The sequence below is a fragment of the Bos grunniens genome, chromosome 11 (assembly GCF_055505025.1).
Source record: "Bos grunniens cultivar Pamir isolate PY7600 chromosome 11, Bosgru_T2T1.0, whole genome shotgun sequence".
NCBI classification, from domain to species: Eukaryota; Metazoa; Chordata; class Mammalia; order Artiodactyla; family Bovidae; genus Bos; species Bos grunniens.
In genome coordinates this window covers 82,271,612-82,289,083 of record NC_141175.1, presented here as the reverse complement: position 1 = coordinate 82,289,083, position 17,472 = coordinate 82,271,612, and the positions used below count along the sequence as shown (strand labels likewise).

At 48.7% G+C, this 17,472-nt stretch overlaps 1 long non-coding RNA gene across 14 annotated transcripts in view; it reads left to right on the top strand.

Moving 5' to 3' along the window:
- LOC147363429 (uncharacterized) overlaps positions 1–17,472 on the top strand; it is a 147,345-nt gene that overhangs the window by 111,487 nt on the left and 18,386 nt on the right. For 11 of the 14 annotated variants that reach the window (XR_015137082.1, XR_015137074.1, XR_015137075.1 and 8 more), the window contains one exon: positions 9,993–10,096. This is a non-coding gene — a long non-coding RNA (uncharacterized LOC147363429). Of the gene's footprint in view, positions 1–2,383; positions 2,463–4,202; positions 4,302–8,942; positions 9,077–9,992; positions 10,097–17,472 lie in introns of those variants that run through there. The other 3 variants (XR_015137083.1, XR_015137079.1, XR_015137078.1) reach the window with 2 other exon arrangements.

The following is a 17,472-nucleotide window of genomic DNA, read 5'->3' as shown; positions in this document are numbered from 1 at the left end:
ACACAAAGGGCCATAGCATTTTTGTGGACATAACTGGTCACCAGAAGAACTGGCTAACTGACGGCAAGACAATAGTAGAGTTTGTCTTTATCCCATTCTTATCTGCTTGTTACTTGATTGTCACCGTCTTATGTCCTGTTAGGAACCTCACATTATCTCAGCAAGGAAATGTTCATCTTGAAGGATGAAAATTAAGAATGAAAAACGTAGTCCCCCAACCCCACCAATCCTAAATGATAATTTCATAGTGAGATTTTAGGCAGCAGATATTTTGGGGTTGGAGAACTTCTGTTTGAATTTTGTTAAAATGGTTTGCTCTCAGAGCACCAAAGCAACATGGAACTTCCCTGGATACTGTTGTAGGAATTTCTACTTTGGGAAGTCATTACAAAAATTTGTATTTATTTGACTATGCCAGGTTTTATTTGAGGCAGTCTGGATCTTCGATCTTTGTGGGGACATGCGGGATCTGGTTCCCAGACCAGGGATCAGACCCGGGTCCCCTGCATTGGGAGCGTAGAGCCTTACACACTGGACCACCAAGGAAATCCCCATAAAGCCATTTTAAAGTGACCTCTTAAGGCTCTTTCTGCCCTGAGATCTAAAGTTTCTCTACTTTTCCTCTCGTTTCCCCCATGGGGCCTGATTCATTGTTGGGTAGTAGGTGCATAGGAAGGATTTATCAAGCTGCTAGGGTTTCCTCTTTCAGGAATCAAGCATGAAGGTCCCTTGAAGCAGTGGTGGAAAAGTCCTCCTGTTTTCAAAGACCTCCTGACCAGGAGGCCTCTCCAAGGCAGTGCGCTTTCTGGTTTGGGGATCAGCGGGTTTCTGAGGCCCCTGTGCCACCTGCTTTTGGCTGTCCTGTAGTGGGCGCTCTGGAGCCCACTCTGGTCTGGCTGGCCTTGACGCTCCCCTGGGTCCAGTGTCTGGGCCTGCCTTCTGGTCTGGGCTGGACATGACAGCCGGCCCTTCCTGAAATGACTCAACATCCAACTTGGACTCAGTTCCAGGCCAGCCCCCAGCTCCCGGTGGCCAGTCCCACAGGACCAGGCCTGGACCACAGAGGTCCCAGCTTTTCTGAGAAAGATCCTACTGCTGACCAGAGACAGCTGTGCCAGAAATTCTACAAAATGCAAGTGCAAGCATCTTTAAGCCATGGGCTTCACGTTTCCTGTCCCCACGGCCTCATTCTACCAAACTCCATGCTGCCTAGGTGGATCGCGTTCATCTCAGACTGGAGCGTGTGTTTCCCCTCTGACCCACCCCAGGAGCCTTCTTGGGATGGGGCTGGAGAAGAGAAGCAGAGAGCCCCTGTGGTTAGGGCCAGGGTAGAGCACCCCACCCCTGCCCCCACCACCCCCGGAAAACGTGGTCCCTTGGGGAGCCCACTCTAGACAAAGCCAGAGGAGGTGTTTGGATCTGGGTTTGAGTTTGCACTGTGACCTGGTGTTCAAAAGCCCTTTAGGTGCCTAGGCAATGGCACCCTGTCCTACTTAGGACCTTCCTGCATGCCTCTCTCCCTCCCCAGCACTCTAGCTACAGGGTGGAATGAATGGAAGGGTGACTGAAAACAGGTCGAAACAATGACCCTTCCTTCACATTTGCTTGAGACCCCCCAAGGCCTTTGCATTTTGCCGCCCCTGAGTTATACCTACCCTAGCAGGTTGATTCCACTGCCTGGAATGGCCTCAACGCACTCACCCTGTTCACATCCTCCCTGTACTTCAGGCTGTGGTTCAGTCCTGCCATCAGCACCTCCCTTCCCTATCGTGGGGCCCTCAGGGACCTCTTTTTCTTCTCTGAGGTCTTTACTCTCGACAATCTCCTGTGTGGCACTAACCCACATTCAGCACTGTGCTGTGGTTCATTGTCTCATGCATCTACGGAGTGTTTTGTGTGCTTGTTTCCCATCCATTTTCCACACAGTTTAAACTAGTTCTTCCAAATAGAAGTATAATATTAACTGTATATGTAATTTAAAATTTTCCGGTAATGACATGAACAAAGAAACAGGCAAAATTAGTGTTTTATTTAACTCAATACATCAAAAATACATAGACACAATATAAACATTACTAATGAGATACTTTACATTTTAAGGGTACAAAGTCTTCAAAATATAGCATGTATTTTACATTTATAGGACATCAGTTTGGCTGCTAAATTTTCATAAAAACTCTTGATCTGTATGTAGATTTAATCATGGCCTCCGATGTTCTTATAAATATGACAAATATTTGACCAGAGAGTCTCCTTAGCATTTCCAAGATGGAACCATACAATCAAGGGAATCCTGGGCATTGTAGTTCTCAGCCTCTCAGTGCCATAAGGTGGGATGGTGGTGATGCTGAACTGACAATGAATGTCTGTCCATTATTCCATTAGCTGGGCGCTCCTAGGATAGGAGGCGTTTCCAGGTGGAAGGGGCAGCAGAAGCAGAGCACAGACAGAGAGAGAAAGCGGTAAGTAGAGCAGGGACCCTCGACCAGCCAAGAGGGGAAGAGTCTTTGGTGATGGTAGGTGAAGCAGAGGAGGAGGAGGATGGAGGGAGGAGAAGAAAGGGTCTCTTGGGGGTCCCTGAATTGTCCCGAGCATCTAGATGCTCCAGTGTCATAAGGTGGCCAGGCTTACATCTCAATGACACTCTGTAGGGGAGGAATGGGGGGAGGGTTCTCACTGATCAATGTTCCTCCCCTGACTCTAGGCGCTAAGATTTGCTGCGACAAGAGCTTAGTAACGAGGAGACCCCCAGCTGAGGCCATTAGCTTCTGACCAGTGGATAAACCACTAAGCTCTCTTTCTAGATGGTAACTCCAGAAATTGGAGGCACCCATGACCCTCTGTTCCTTCTCAAGGACTTTAGGGCTGGGCTAGAGCCCATCTAGTGCATCACCATCACCTCACAAATGAGAAACCAAAGTGAATTCAAGGTCAGGTTTGTGGTAGGGTCTAGTGTTCTCGCTCTTCCCAATGGGTTTTCCTTCTTGCTTTGGTCCTTCCTACTCGTCTCGCCATGTATATTCTCTCATCCTCTCTCAGGACTGGGGTCTTTTTCTGACATTTCATCTTCTGGAGAGTTAGCATTGCGCATAGGTTTATAGATTTTAGCAGTGTCAGAGCAAGCATTGAGCACCTGGTACATCTGAACACGTTATGCATGGTTAATGAGGTCACATGCAGTGACCAGCAGGGAAGCACACACGGGACAGAAAATCAGACCCTACAGGTCTGTTGAGTCATCCGAACACCAAAGTCAGACCATAATGTTAAAGCAACGAAGTAGGGTTGATTTAACAAGGATTGTCTCTGGATTCTGTCCACCCCACCCCTCACCCATCTGGTTTTGTGCCTGCAATTCAAATGTCTGGCACCAGATGGCAGTGTTACTCTGCTAGGAATTTTAGGCAATTTCTCTTCTGAGAAAGGTTTTACATTTCATTCATTCATTCATTCAACACATATTTACTGAGTTCTTACGAATGCCAAGCACTTTCTAGATATCTGGGATACAGCAATGAACTGAATACAAAAGCTGTGCCCTCTTGGAGCTTATATTCTTGTGCAGGGAGAGAATGAATGGATGAGCAAAACATTTGGTATATCGAGTGATAATAGGTGCTATAGACAAAAATAAAGCAAAAAAGGGGCAAAGAAGAGCTTGGATGGGGGAGTCTTATGAAGGGGAGATCAGAAGTTATAGACCATAGAAACCTGGAGCTTGGAGATGGTATGGAGGCTTTAGGTAGGGGGTGAATCATAGAAGCAAAAGAGTATTTGCATGGGAAGTGTTATAAAGAGGGCTTTACTTGACAGATAGTGGGGGTGGGGTGGGGAGACTGCGACTCAGAGAGGGAGAGTGACCTTCCCAAGTTTAAAAAGTCTGGAGGGCAGAGGCTGGCAGCCTTCAGTTCCAAGCCTATCCCACCTTCCTTGCTGCCCCCACGTCTTCCCAAACGCCAACTCGGCCTGTGAGGGGCCCTCTCTCAACTTAGCAGAGACTATGAACTCATCAACTGCTGTGTACCTTTTTTTCCTGAGAACATTTTCCAGCCAACCTTGCTATTACTATATGTGGTTACCAAGTTCTGGCCAATGGAAATTGGACCAGTGATATGCACTAATTCTGGCCATACTCCCTGAAAACTTCCTGTATGACCTTCTGTGTACTCCTCTTTTTCCCATCTGTGCATCTGGGAGCACAGGACTCCAGAGCCCTGGAGAATAAGGAAGGCAGTAAAACAAGGGTCCTCAGATGACTGCGTGAAGAGCGCCCCAACACCCTGCTTTGGACTGTAACACGAGTGAGTCTGATATGTTAAGCCGTTGAGATTTGGAGGTTGTTACAGCAGCTAACTCACCCTAAGTGATAACACTTGTCATGACTGAACCTAACTGAATACATGTCCGACCTGCTTTAGTTCCCAACACTATGCATGGGGATGCCTGCTGTTTCTGCCTGCCTGTGCAGCACCCTCCTCTCTTTTCTAGGTCCTAGCTCCCATTTTCATTAGAGGAGCTACTCCTCTTCTTGGTGAAGCTGTTTCTTACGGAGCCTCTTCACCACCATCCAGAGTGGGCATCGGGTATACCATCCTTTTGGCCACGTGATTGGTTCAGGGGTAGATATATAGTGCGATCAGAGTCTCACTTAAGATTTGGGCTTTGCATGCTGGAAAAAGAGTCTCTCCTCCACTGAGATCCTGTTATGAAGAGATACTGAATCATGCGGGCCTGAAGCTACTGGAGCCATTGCCCAAGGACACAAGGAAGAAGCTGTTGGCAAAATGAAACCAGCACATTGAGGAAAGGAGGCCAGGGGGCTGGAGAGAAGATCCAGTTCTACATCCTTCCAATCTTCCCAGAAGCCAGGCCTGCCTGCAGTTTTCCCAGTTACAAGAGCCAATGACTTTTTTTCTAAAAAAAGTTGATGAAGTTTTAATTTCTATTCCTTAGCACTCAAAGAGTTGTGATTAATAAGTAATTATTGAGCCAGTACATATTGAGACCTACAGCTTATGTTGTGAGCCAGAAACTGGGATAAATTGTGAGCAGATTAGACGTGAGTTGTTAGGACCTCCTGTCCCCATATATTACTAGGTAGGCGCAAACATAATTATGGTTTTGGACCATGAATTTTAAGTCATTATGACTAGGCTCCACCACACCTTTATTAATCAAAATAGGAATCATTACAATCAACACATTTTTGCCAATGAGAAATACGTTTGCTTATTCCTGTAGCATAAAAACCTGTGCTTTGGGACTCAGTGAATTCTTGGCAAGCATTTTCTGCCTCTGGCTAGTTGTGGAAGCGTTTTCCCTGCAAAAAAGTTGTCGAAATGCTTGAAGAAATGAGTGATAGTTGGTGAGTGTTCAGGTGAATATGGCAGATGAGGCAAAACTTTCCAGCCAGATTTGTCCGACTTGTGAAGCATTGGTTGTGGAGTGTGCTGTCGGGCTTGTCATGGAGCAAGAAGAACTGGGCCCTTTCTGTTGACTTGCCGCGGGTCTTGCGGTTTTAAGTGAGTCTCATCGACTCGCTGAGCACACTTCTCAGATGTAGTGGTGTCACCAGGATTCAGAAAGCTCCAGTGGATCAGACGGGCAGCACACGGCCAAACAGTGACCATGACCTTTTTCTGATGCAAGTTCAGCTTTGAGAGGTGCTTTGAAGCTTCTCCTTGGTCTAACCATTGAGTTGGTCATCACTGGTTGTTGTATACGATCCACTTTTCTTTACATGTCACAATCCGATCCTGAAATGGTTCACTGTTGTTTCATAAAATAAGAGAAGACAATACTTGAAAGTGATGATTTTTTGTTGTTTTTGGTTAGCTCAGGAAGCTCCCACTTATCAAGCTTTTTCAACTTTCCAGTTTGCTTCAAACGCTGAAAGACTGTAGAATGGTCAACACCGAGTTCTTTGGCAGCTTCTCCAGTAGTTGTAAGAGGATCATCTTTGATGATTGCCCTCAGTTGGTTGTAGTCAACTTCCCATGTCCAGCCACTACACTCCTCATCCTCAAAGCTCTCGTCTCCTTTGCAAAACTTCTTTAACCACCGCACTGTATGTTCATTAGCAGTTCCTGGGCCAAATGCATTGTTGATGTTATGAGTTGTCTCTGCTGCTTTACGATCCATTTTGAACTCAAATAAGAAAATCACTTGAATTTGCTTTTTGTCTAACATCATTTCCATAGTCTAAAATAAACAGCACTAATAAGTCATTAACAAAAATACATAAAGCCAGAAGTGCACGTTAAAAAGCTGTATAGCATAACCACATTTATTTAAGAATGTGTTCTAATACCAAATGGCAAATTTCAACAATGCAAAACCTGCAGTTAACTTTTGTACCAACCTAATATGAATATATTTGGCAGTTGGGCCTGATGCCAATATAAAGCAACAGAACAAACTGTCAAGAAATGGGGTCTAATTTTTCTACTTTTCAGATTGCTGGCTTATCAGGATAAAAGAAGGAGTGTGTGCCTTTTCCTTTACCCTTCTGGAAAGCCCGGCTTTTGAGTTCTTGAGGTTTGAGCTTTCCTTATCAGCAGGAGGGAAATAACAGTCTTTGGTCTGTGTTTCCGGCCAAATGGAGAAGTTGTCAGGCTGGGGTGGGCTGCCCTGTGATTTGGAGGGCCTGTGCCCATCAGGTGGTTAAACAGGGTGGATGTCCAGAGGGCCAAGAGGTGCATGGCCTGTAGGAAGTGTGGGCCTTCTTGGACTGCAGAGGAGAAGTGTTGGGGGTTCTATGGGGCATGAAGCCCAGAGATCAGCCCCCAAGAATTGCTGAGGTGTGGCCCTGGGCGGAGGAGGGGCTGTTCTGTGCCTTGGGAAACTGAACCCCAGGTGCTGAGGCTCAGAAACCTTGAGAAAGGTCCCCAGGCCAGGTCTTCCTCAGAGTCAAGTTACCCGCTCTGCATGGACCATGTGGGTGACAATAGGGACCACCATGCATTGATGATTAAGCCTCTGCCGTCCGTCTTCATGGGCCAGGCTTAGCCTGGGGTCCTTCTATTCAATACAACTTTCTTTATCCACTGCCTATCATCATGACAAAGGCAGATTTTAGCTAGATGTAATTTATTTGGGGAAATTAAAAAAGCAACGTTTCTTTTACCTTAAATGGATCTCCATGCATTTAATTATAAATTGTTACAAATTATGCAGGGAAATCACTGGGTTCCATGAATCCATTGAACTGAATCTCATCAATTCTGTGGGAATAAATGGTATTTTTTAGTCAATGTGGCAGTTGCTCTAGGAAACCTCCTTAGGTGCTACTTGCTGATGCTGCTGCTAAGTCGCTTCAGTCGTGTCTGACTCTATGCAACCCCATGGACGGCAGCCCACCAGGCTCCCCCGTCCCTGGGATTCTCCAGGCAAGAACACTGGAGTGGGTTGCCATTTCCTTCTCCAATGCATGAAAGTGAAAATTGAAAGTGAAGTCGCTCAGTCGTGTCCGACTCCCAGAGACCCCATGGACTGCAGCCTACCAGGCTCCCCTGTCCATGGGATCTTCCAGGCCAAGAGTACTGGAGTGGGGTGCCACTTAGTCTTAGGTTAAATGGAGTTCAGGGACTCTCATAGTTTCTGTAATTTATTTTCTATCAAGACAAAAAACAATTGCTCATTATGTATGAGAGCTACAAACCGTCTTGATCTCATCACTCAGTATCTCAGAGGAAGATAAAGTCTGTCCAGCTTCCATAAAGAAATCTTAAGCAAAACTCTGGGGACTTCCTTGGTGGTCCAGTGGTTAAGACTCCACAATTCTACTGCAAGGAGCATGGGTTCAATCCCTGGTCAGGGAACTAAGATCCCACATACTGTACAGTGCAACAAAAACCAATATTTAAATAAATAAATTCAAAGTAATATAAAAATGTTTTAATTAAAAAAGAAACTTCTGATTGGCGTCACTGAGGTGTGTCCATCCTGAGCCAATCAGTTTGTCATGAGGACTGCATACTTGGAATGGCTAGCCTGAAGACCTTATTCAATCCCCACAACAACCTTCTATGGAAAATATCATTGTCTCCATTTTACAGGTGAGCAGATTGATGTGGAAACAGGTTAAAGTACTTGAAATTGTGTCCTGCCTGCCTGCTAAGTCGCTTCAGTCGTGTCCAGCTCTTTGTGACCCTATGGACTATGTAGCCTGCCAGTCTCCTCAGTCCATGGGATTCTCCAGGCAAGAATACTGGAGTTGGTTGCCATGCCCTCCTTCAGGGGATCTTCTTGACCCAGGGATTGAACCCACATCTCTTGTGTCTCCTGCATTGGCCAGAGGGTTCTTTACCACTAGCGCGAAGTTGTGGAAAACATTATTATTACTCACCAGCACTGAGTTCCCTTCTCCTTCCCAGAACATGGGAGGATGGTGCTTCCTGGTCCTCTTGAAGTTAGATGAGGTAATTTGACTTTCATATGAATAGAATGATATGGGTCCCTTTCCGTGGCAGCAGTGAATCACTGGTGCCTGACCCCCATTTCTCTGCCTGCTCCGTGGTGAGTGGGGAAGGCTGTGTCAGTCTGGAGGCACACCACAGGGTCTTCACATGGAGAGCAGCTGCACAGAGCCACCCAGACGTGCAACAAGGCTTTGTGTCCCTGAGCAGAACTTTGTTGCTTTAAACCACTGCCATTTTGGGGTTATTTGTTCTTGTAGCATAACAGCCTATCCTGATTGATGTAAACATCACTCAGCTAATAAGCAGCAGAACTCGAATTTGAAATGTGTCTGGCCCCAAAACCTGTGTTCATAGCTTATTCCTCTAAATTGTCAACATTCTTCGGGAAGAATCTTATGCAAAATTTGCAGTTCTCCTAACTCTATTCTGTATAAACTCTGACTTTAGATCTCCAAGAGATGCAGCTTTCTCCCTCAGCTTTCAGACACTTCCTGTGTAACCATATTCCTCTTCATTCTCATCGAATGAAGTTTGGGCAAAAACAGGGGACCTGCCTCCAGAAGCAGCCAGCATGCCTAACATGAGTCTCTGCCCCTCACTGTGATTCCTACCTGGGAACTTGATTCCTGCTGGAGACTCTCTGGGGGAAGAGCCAGGTAGGAGCCCAGGGTTAGTCCCAGAGTTGTGCCAGGGAGGGAAAAGCCTGGAGATCAGGTTGCTGTGCCATTTGCTGGGAAGAAGTGGAAGGGAAGACAGTCACTGGCAGGGAATCCAAGAGATGCTAAGAAAATGAGGGAGCTGAAACCTGAACGGGGCGGCCCTGAAGCTCCCCTATCCGTGGTTTGATGTCATTGGTCTGCAGTGCAGGCCTGGAGATATATATATATATATATATATATATATATATATATATATATATATATATATATATTACACTTTATTTTTTAGACCAATCTTAGATTTATATCAAAACTGAACATATGGTAAAAAGAGTTCCTATATATCCTGTATATACCCTGCATAGTTTCTCTAGTGCTAGCATCATGCATTAGTGTGGTACCTTGTTAAAATTAATGAACAAGTGTTGATAGATTAAGATTATTACTAACTGAAGTCCATGCTATATTCAAGGCCCCCTTTGGTTAATCTAATGTTCTTTTTCCATCCCAGGAGCCCATCCAGGATACTATATTGCATTGCGTTATCATGTCCACTCAGGGACATGGCATTTTCTCTGCCTGTCCTTGCTTCTGAGAACCTTGACAGGAAAACTTGTCAGGGATATCAAACTTGTCTGTTAGGTTCTCTCATGATTAGACTGGGGTTTTGAGTTTTTTTGAGCAAGGAGACTTTAAAAAGTTTTTCCATGTAACTCTCATTTTCAGGCAAGATTACCCAGATGATTAGTGTACAAGGGACAGGCTCTGGCCTCCCCTGGGCTGGACATACAGGGAGGCCAATACAGATTTGCAGATTGTCTGTGACAAGACTCAGACCTTCTTTCTGCTCTTGGAATCATCAATGCAATTGCACTTAATTGGACTCAAGCCTATTCACGCACTGTTGTTTCAGGGTGAAGAGTAACCCCTAGGGAAGAGGATGCCTCTACAACCTCAGGGTGACCAGTCAGGAGACAGAGCAGGAGTCTGGGAGGTGGTGCGCTCTCCTAACAACAGGTAATACATTCATGGCCATTGTGTCTGATCTTCAGATACTCTCTAAACACCATGTTTGTTGGCCATCTAAAGGACATTCTCAGTTCTGGCTAACAAGATCTAGGAAAAAATTGCTGGGAGTTGTGGGGAATCGTGATAGAAAAGCTTCTGAGAAAGATTTTTCATCCCTGATCAAATAAGGAAAGCACACAAGACAGCTCTTTCCACTTTTACTATCACCCTACATCCAGACATTGGAGGAAGTCTGAAGATGTGATATATGGAGCTGTGGCAGCCATTTTGCAACCATGAGGGAGACCATTTGGACCCTGATCCAGAGCACTGGCATCTTGAAGTTTCCAAACCAGCTAGATAACTACCCACCTCTAGACTTCTTGGTAGGAAACTCTGTTATGGTTGATGTCCCTGTTGGTCAGTTTCTATTACCTACAGAAAAATCACACAGGGTCTATTATAGACATCATCCTTAGAGCACAGATAAGCCCTGGAGAGGGTAGGGACATGCCTGAGGTGTCCTGATGTGGAAGGACATCGAGCAAAGAGTGGTGTCATCATCGTGGATCCAAAAGGGGATGGCCTTAGGCAGGGGTGGGGCGTCTGGAACATCAGGAGAGGATTAGGGAGCCACTGCAAGTTTCTGAGCACGAGGGAAGGGGTAGTTGGAGGAGGCACAGGGGAGGTTTGGGGGGACTTTGGCCCAAAAGCCACATCCAAACTCGCAGGTGAAACAACAAAGGTCAGCCGCCTTCCAGCAGGGCCTTCCTTATGGCCGTCTCCAAAGAGCCTGCAGGAAGGAAGGAAAGGCTGTGGCTGGGATTCAGCATAGACTAAAAGGACCTAAATTTAGATCAGACATCCAGGGAGAGGCTAGGAAAGCCATTTGTGATGCTCTCTGTAATGCTTTTGCCTAAAGAGCATCATCCAGCTGTGCTTGTTTAGATGACCACCCCCACCTCCTGCCCCGGCAGGGCTGAGAACTGTCATTTGCAAGTGAGGCCACAGCAGCACAAAACTGCATGGTGGAGAAAGGCCAGACCCTGGGCTCGCGGGCCCAGGTCTCAGCCATCTCTCTGAGAAAGGAAAAAATGGTGCCCGGGTTGGTAATAGCATTTTCCCATTTCCATGGTACACCTGCTTTGTGGCTGATTTCGCCAACATTGAAACAAATTTCTTGCGAGTTTACTGGCATTTAACGATCCGCTCTTGAAGCCCGTGAAGTCTGCTCTGGCACACCACTGCTTTAGATGTTGCCCACCATGGCCCCTCCCTCCTGCCCCCCTGACCCTCTTCCACTTAGTTCAGGCCCACAGGCTCCTCCTTCCTTCTGGAGGCAGATCTGTCCTTCCCCCACCCTGACCCTGGTTGTGGGTTTCAGCTCTTGGCCCCACAATTTGACACTGCCATGTGTATCCCTGCCGTTGCCTCTGATTCTCCAGCCACCACCTCTCCTGTTGGCTGGCTGGATGGCTTGAGGGACCCATTCCCTTCTGCCTTGGCCTCAGCTGCTCCGCGTCACTGCTAGCCTGCTTGGATCAGCCCTGAGGCTTCGTATGGAACATAATGTTCCACTCCATGATGTGGGGCTGGGGTGTCTGGATGGTTGCAGATGAAAAGGCCCTGGGATCTCACTCAGAATTTCTTTCATTTTCCAAATGTCACACTCTTCCCTCCCAGTGCTCTGCAACCCCTTCAAAGTCTGGATTCCCTCCCATCTTCCTGAGGGCAACCCTCTCCTCTGCCCACATTCACTGACTCTCTCCTTCACTGAGTGAAGGAACATGTCCCATCTTGACCCACAGCTCTTCCAGCTCTCTGGGACCTCCGTCCTTCCCAGCTCTCCCCTTCAGATCCACCCCACTGATGTCTGCATCTGCTGTCCTATGTCCAAAACCTACTCTTCCGTGCCCCGTCCCTGCCTTTATTAAGGTCTTCTCACTGTTCTATAACCCAAATCCTAACCATGGTTACTGAGGTTTATGTCAAACCCCACCACCTCCCAGTCCCACCCCTAAAGTCCCACTGCACTTCCAGCTGAACTCCTCAGCGTGCTAGAGTATCACTTCCTCCAGGAAGCCTTCCCTTCTTCTCGGCATCCTGAGCAAACCTTGATTTTAACTCTCCTCCCACTGTGAGGTAGTCATTTATTTGTTGATCTCTCCCATCAGGCAATGGTTTTTTGGGAGGAGGAGCTTTGTCACTCTGCCTTGAAGCCCAAGACAGTGCCTGACACATGATAGGTACTCCACGAACACGGTTTGCTTTGATAACGCCTGGGGTTAGCAGTCATTTCTCTTTCAGCACTCTAGAAGCACTTCCTGTTGGATTGCCTCCCAGCTTCTCCACTACAATAGGAATTTCTTGGGGCCAAGAACCTGTCCTCAGGACCCTTCTCAGCCTGTAGTTTTAGGCGGGTCCTGATGGTGGGACACAATAGCTATTTGGAGGAAGGTGGGCAGAATCAGCTGTGTCCCAGATTTCTTCAAGTGCACCCCACTGTTGACTGAGGCACCTCAAGAGGCAGTTAAATTTAAGATACGTTTTCTACTTGCTCACAAGCCCTCACCCTGATTACAAAGACCCTTGGAGGAACACAGGCCCATATGTTCTGCATGGAACCTGGGTAATAGGTCAGCCACTTGGAGCAAAGACAGGAGGACTGGGAGCCAGGCAGGCCAGTTCTCAAATGGCCCACCCCATCCCAGAGAGGCCAGAGGAATCTTTGAGTGTGTCTGAGGGGCTGGGGACCTCTGGTGAGGGCAGGCAAGTCTTCCCCTCCACCCCTCCACCCACTGGCCAGCCTGTTAAGCAGGGAACATGGACTCTGACTCCCAACTGGAACCCCACAAGGAGAAATGTTCTTTTGGTTTTCCTGTTGGAATCCCACGAGCAGGAATGTTCTCGTGGTTTTCCTGTTGGAATCCTCAGGGCAGGAATGTTCTCGTGGGTTTCCTGTTGGGATTCCATGAAAAGCACTTTCATTCTCCCAGCCTCGTGCCCCTGAAATTTCAGGGGCATGGGGTCCTGAGGGATTCCCAAGTCTGGCCCTTCCCAGGCTCTACCTGCAGGGTCTGGGTATCTAATAGGTGTGGAAACCTCCTGGAGCGGGGACACTTCAGCCACCGACAATGCTGCTGCTGCCATTTCTGAGCTAAGCTCTAGTGATTTTTGTTCTGTTGCTATAATGGGGTCACCTAGAAAGTGGCCAGCGTGTCTGGGTTACCAGCTAGGGTGGAGCGGTACTGAAATGGAGGGGCGCTGCCTGCGTCTGGATCTGAGCTACTTCGTGGCTGTGACTATAAACACACCCGAAATTCTGAGCCTCAGTTTCCTCATCTGGATGGTAATCGAATCCATGACAGAACTGTTGGGGGTGATGATAAATGAGATGACTCTCTCCATCTCCTTTCACACAAGCCACACCCTTGGCAAGGTCGGGTCTCTCTGAGCCGTTGCTGGGCAGAATCTTGCGTTTCCTTTTGCAATGTCTCATCCATCTCACAACTCCACTCCCAGCGCCCCTTCCTGCTCCCAACACTCTGGCCAGTGGTCAAGGGTCATATGCAGGTGCCCATGAGTCCTACCCTTGGCCCCCACCCACCTGCATCCACCTCCCCTGAAATGTTTGGCAGGACGAGGGGCCCCATTTAAACCATGGGTGTTTGAGGAAAGAGGCCAAAGGCTGAGGCCAGAGCAATATGTGTCCAGCTGGCGTGGCTTAGCTCCTGGGACAACGGCTCAGTGATTCTCCCACTGGGCACGTCCCATCCCTGCCCTCCTTCTTCCACCTCCTCCCCTTCCTCCTCCTCATCCCAGTCTTTCTCAGGGCACTTGTGAATTCACTTTCTCTTTGAATCCCTATGAAACCCTAGTCAGGCGGATGAGGCACAGAGCACCTTCCTCATTTAGGGAAGAAACTGAAGCTCAGACAGAATAATAGTATAAGTAGCTCACGCGTTTATGTTAACTGAAAGTATTTTGTAATAGGTAATTCGCTCACATGGGTGATGGATCAGAATCGCATGAAGATGTGTATAGTCCAAAGGCCTGCTGCCCCACTCCATCCCCTTTCATTCTCCCAACACAAGTAACCCCGTTGACTAGTTTCTTAGGTATCCTTCCAGGATGGTGGTAGTGGTTTATTCGCCAAGTCATGTTCGACTCTTGCAACCCTATGGACTGTAGCCCGCCAGGCTCCTCTGTCCATGGGATTCTCCAGGCAAGGATACTGGACGGGGCGGGGGTGGGGGGTGGTTAACCATTTCCTCATCCAGGGGATCTTCCTGACCCAGGGATCGAACCTAGGTCTCCTGCATTACAGGCAGATTCTTTATAGTCTGGCCACTAGGGAAGATCCTTAGGCTAGGATACCCTTCCGTAAATCCAAGCAAATCGGGCACGTGGTCTGATTTCCTCACTCCCTGCCCAGATGGTAGCATCTTACACGCCATGCTTTCCACTCAACATGCATCTTGGCAGTCTCTCCCCATCAGTTCCTAGAAGGTGTCTCTGTTGTGTGCCTTTACCATAACTGACCACCTGCCCTGAGTATTTGCTGCTGAGTATTTGCTGTGCTGAAGGATCCAGGTGGACTGCTTTATGTAATCCTCAGTTCAGTTCAGTTCAGTTCAGTCGCTCAGTCATGTCTGACTCTTTGCGACCCCATGAATCGCAGCACGCCAGGCCTCCCTGTCCATCACCAACTCCCGGAGTTACTCAGACTCATGTCCATCGAGTCAGTGATGCCATCCAGCCATCTCATCCTCCATCGTCCCCTTCTCCTCCTGCCCCCAATCCCTCCCAGCATCAGAGTCTTTTCCAATGAGTCAACTCTTCGCATGAGGTGGCCAAAGTACTGGAGTTTCAGCTTTAGCATTACCTCTAACCAAATGCCTGGGGAGCTCTTATCATCCCCGTTTACAGATGAGCAAATTGAGGTATAGAGAGTTAACCTAGTCAGGGGACATGCCATCTTGTTCCAGAAGTAGCGCTTTCATCCGCCACGCACCCTCAAGGTTCTGGAAGGACCAGCCTCTTGATTTTATCTGCCTCCCAGTGAGAAGTTTCAATGCAAACATCCAGCCCTGCTGAAAGCCGAAGTCTTTAGGTTGCCAACGAACACACACCCAATTGCTCTAATTCCCCACCCACGAAAGGAACGGGTTGGAGTGTTATGTAAGTGCTTAGATATGTGCTATTGTCTCCCCAACATGTAAAGATTATTATTCCCATTTTCTGGAGGAGGAACATGAAGCTCTGAGAGGATGAGTGACTTTTGCAAAGGGATCGAGCCAGGATGACAACTCAGGTCTCAGGACTTCCTCCCGGCAGCCTGCACAGTCTGATTCCCCATCCTCTACTTCCCTTCTGAGATGGGGAAAGTGTTGCTGCTGGGGTCCCTCTCTGGGAGGGAGGTGGGGGCTGTGCCTGTGTCCCCACACGGCAGCTGGGGAGGCAGAGCAGGCTTTGGGTCAGCTTAGGTGGGGAATGGGGGTGCTTCTTGAAGGCTGTAATGAGGGATGATGTTCTGTCCCCTCCCCAGAACTGGGCTTCTTGAAGGATCAGACTCTGTCCCTTCCTGGGACAGAAGGCTCAGACTCCATCCAGTGATGCAGGGGTGCTGGGAGCCTTTTCACATGAGACGGTTCAGCCAGGATGACCGACTCTGCTTGGTTTCTTGCTCTTCCCTGATGCACTGAGGGCCGGGGTAGGCCTCGAGTCGCCTGCTGGCCCATCTGGCTGCTGTTCTGCTCCTCTCGGCGCTGCGTGTTCCAAACCACCAAAGGGAAGACATCCCCAGGGTGGGGGTGGGGGGGCTTAGGGTTTGATGGGAGGCTGACCAGTGGTCCCAGCCTGGGCAGCCGTGGAACCAGGGACATGCAGCAGGGGAGCCCGGCTCTCCTAGTCTCGGACCCTGCATGGGGTCCACGTTAGGGTCAGCACTAGGGGTGCCACAGATGGGTCAGGGTGATCTCTGGGTACATCCAGCTTTGGAACATATGGTTCCGCGCATTCTGCATCACCTTCCTCTGGCCCCCTCTCCCTAGACTCCTCTGCCTCCCCATCCTGCCTCCAGCACTCTCCCAGCCCCGCCCGTCTCCTGGGAACACCAGCAACAATACCCACCATTTATGGACCACAGGCTACATGCATTAAGGCTGCCATGTATCAGGCCCTCACTGTGTGCCAAGTCTGTGTGAAGCATTTACACACACGCACGTACATGCTATGTCAAGTAATACTCGAAACGCCCCAGGGAGGAAGGTACTATCTCCTTTTTGTGTGTGAGAGGACTGAGAAACGAAGAGAACCAGAGAACCGTTCAAGGCTGTGCAGCCAGTGCACACAGGAGAAATCTGAGTGAGCGTGGACTGAGCTGTGTCCCCGGGCGGGGAAGAAGCGGGGACAGCAGCTTCTCATGGTGTTCAGGCAGCAGCTGGAGACTTCGTGCTTACCATACCTCGAGGCTATGGGCCATGGACCCGTTGGAGAAAGGAAATGGTCCACAGAGCATGTCCCTCTGTTGTGGTCCTCGTGAACAGTCCCCCTCCATCCAGCATCAGCGATATGAGCTGGGGTAGGGGATCGACAGAGACAAATCTCCTCACTCTTCCTCAAATTATATCTTCCCATCTCTGCATCTTTATGCTTCTGCTTCCTCTTCTTCTCCGTCTCACTGCAGACGGAGAAATCTCTTTCTTTCTCGTCATCCATCCATCTTTCTCCATCTCTTGGTCCTGGCAGTGGGTAGTGGGGAGGCCTCTGAAGCCTTGGTGGGGTTGTGTCCTCACAGGAAAAAAACCTTTAGAGATCTCAAGAACAGAGAGGCTCTCGTTATTGCCATTGGATCTTTGCAGCCCAGAGTCCAAGGTCCGCCTCAGCCTGGTAGACCCACCTGGAAGCACCCTCTTGGCCCCCAGACACACCAGCTGCTTGAAGCATCTGTGCACAGACTTAGGGGGCTGGATGGTATTGAGAAGCCGTTTCCTCTGTGTGTGACCTGTTACCCTTTTCTCTCTCCAGGGCAGGTGGTTGTTTATCCCCTCCATCAAATGGGGCCTCCCAGAGCAGAGCTGTGCCACAGACGGAGTGCCCCACCACGCTCGGGTCCCACCTCTCTCTTGCTCCCTTGCTCCTTCCTCTTTCGCCAGCTCTCCTGTATGTCCAGATCTTTCACTCCACTTCCTTGGGCCTGGATCTGGGGGCCTGTGCCTGCCACAGACCAGGGCACAGCCGCAGGGGGCTGCGCTCCCACATACACCTGAGTCCTTTCTGCAGGGCAGGAGGGCAAGCCAGGGGAGAGGTCACCCTTGCAAACTGTTGCCTTTTTGGCTTTTCTCAAATTTGCAAAAATGTGCCTTTGAGCAAGTTAAAAAAGA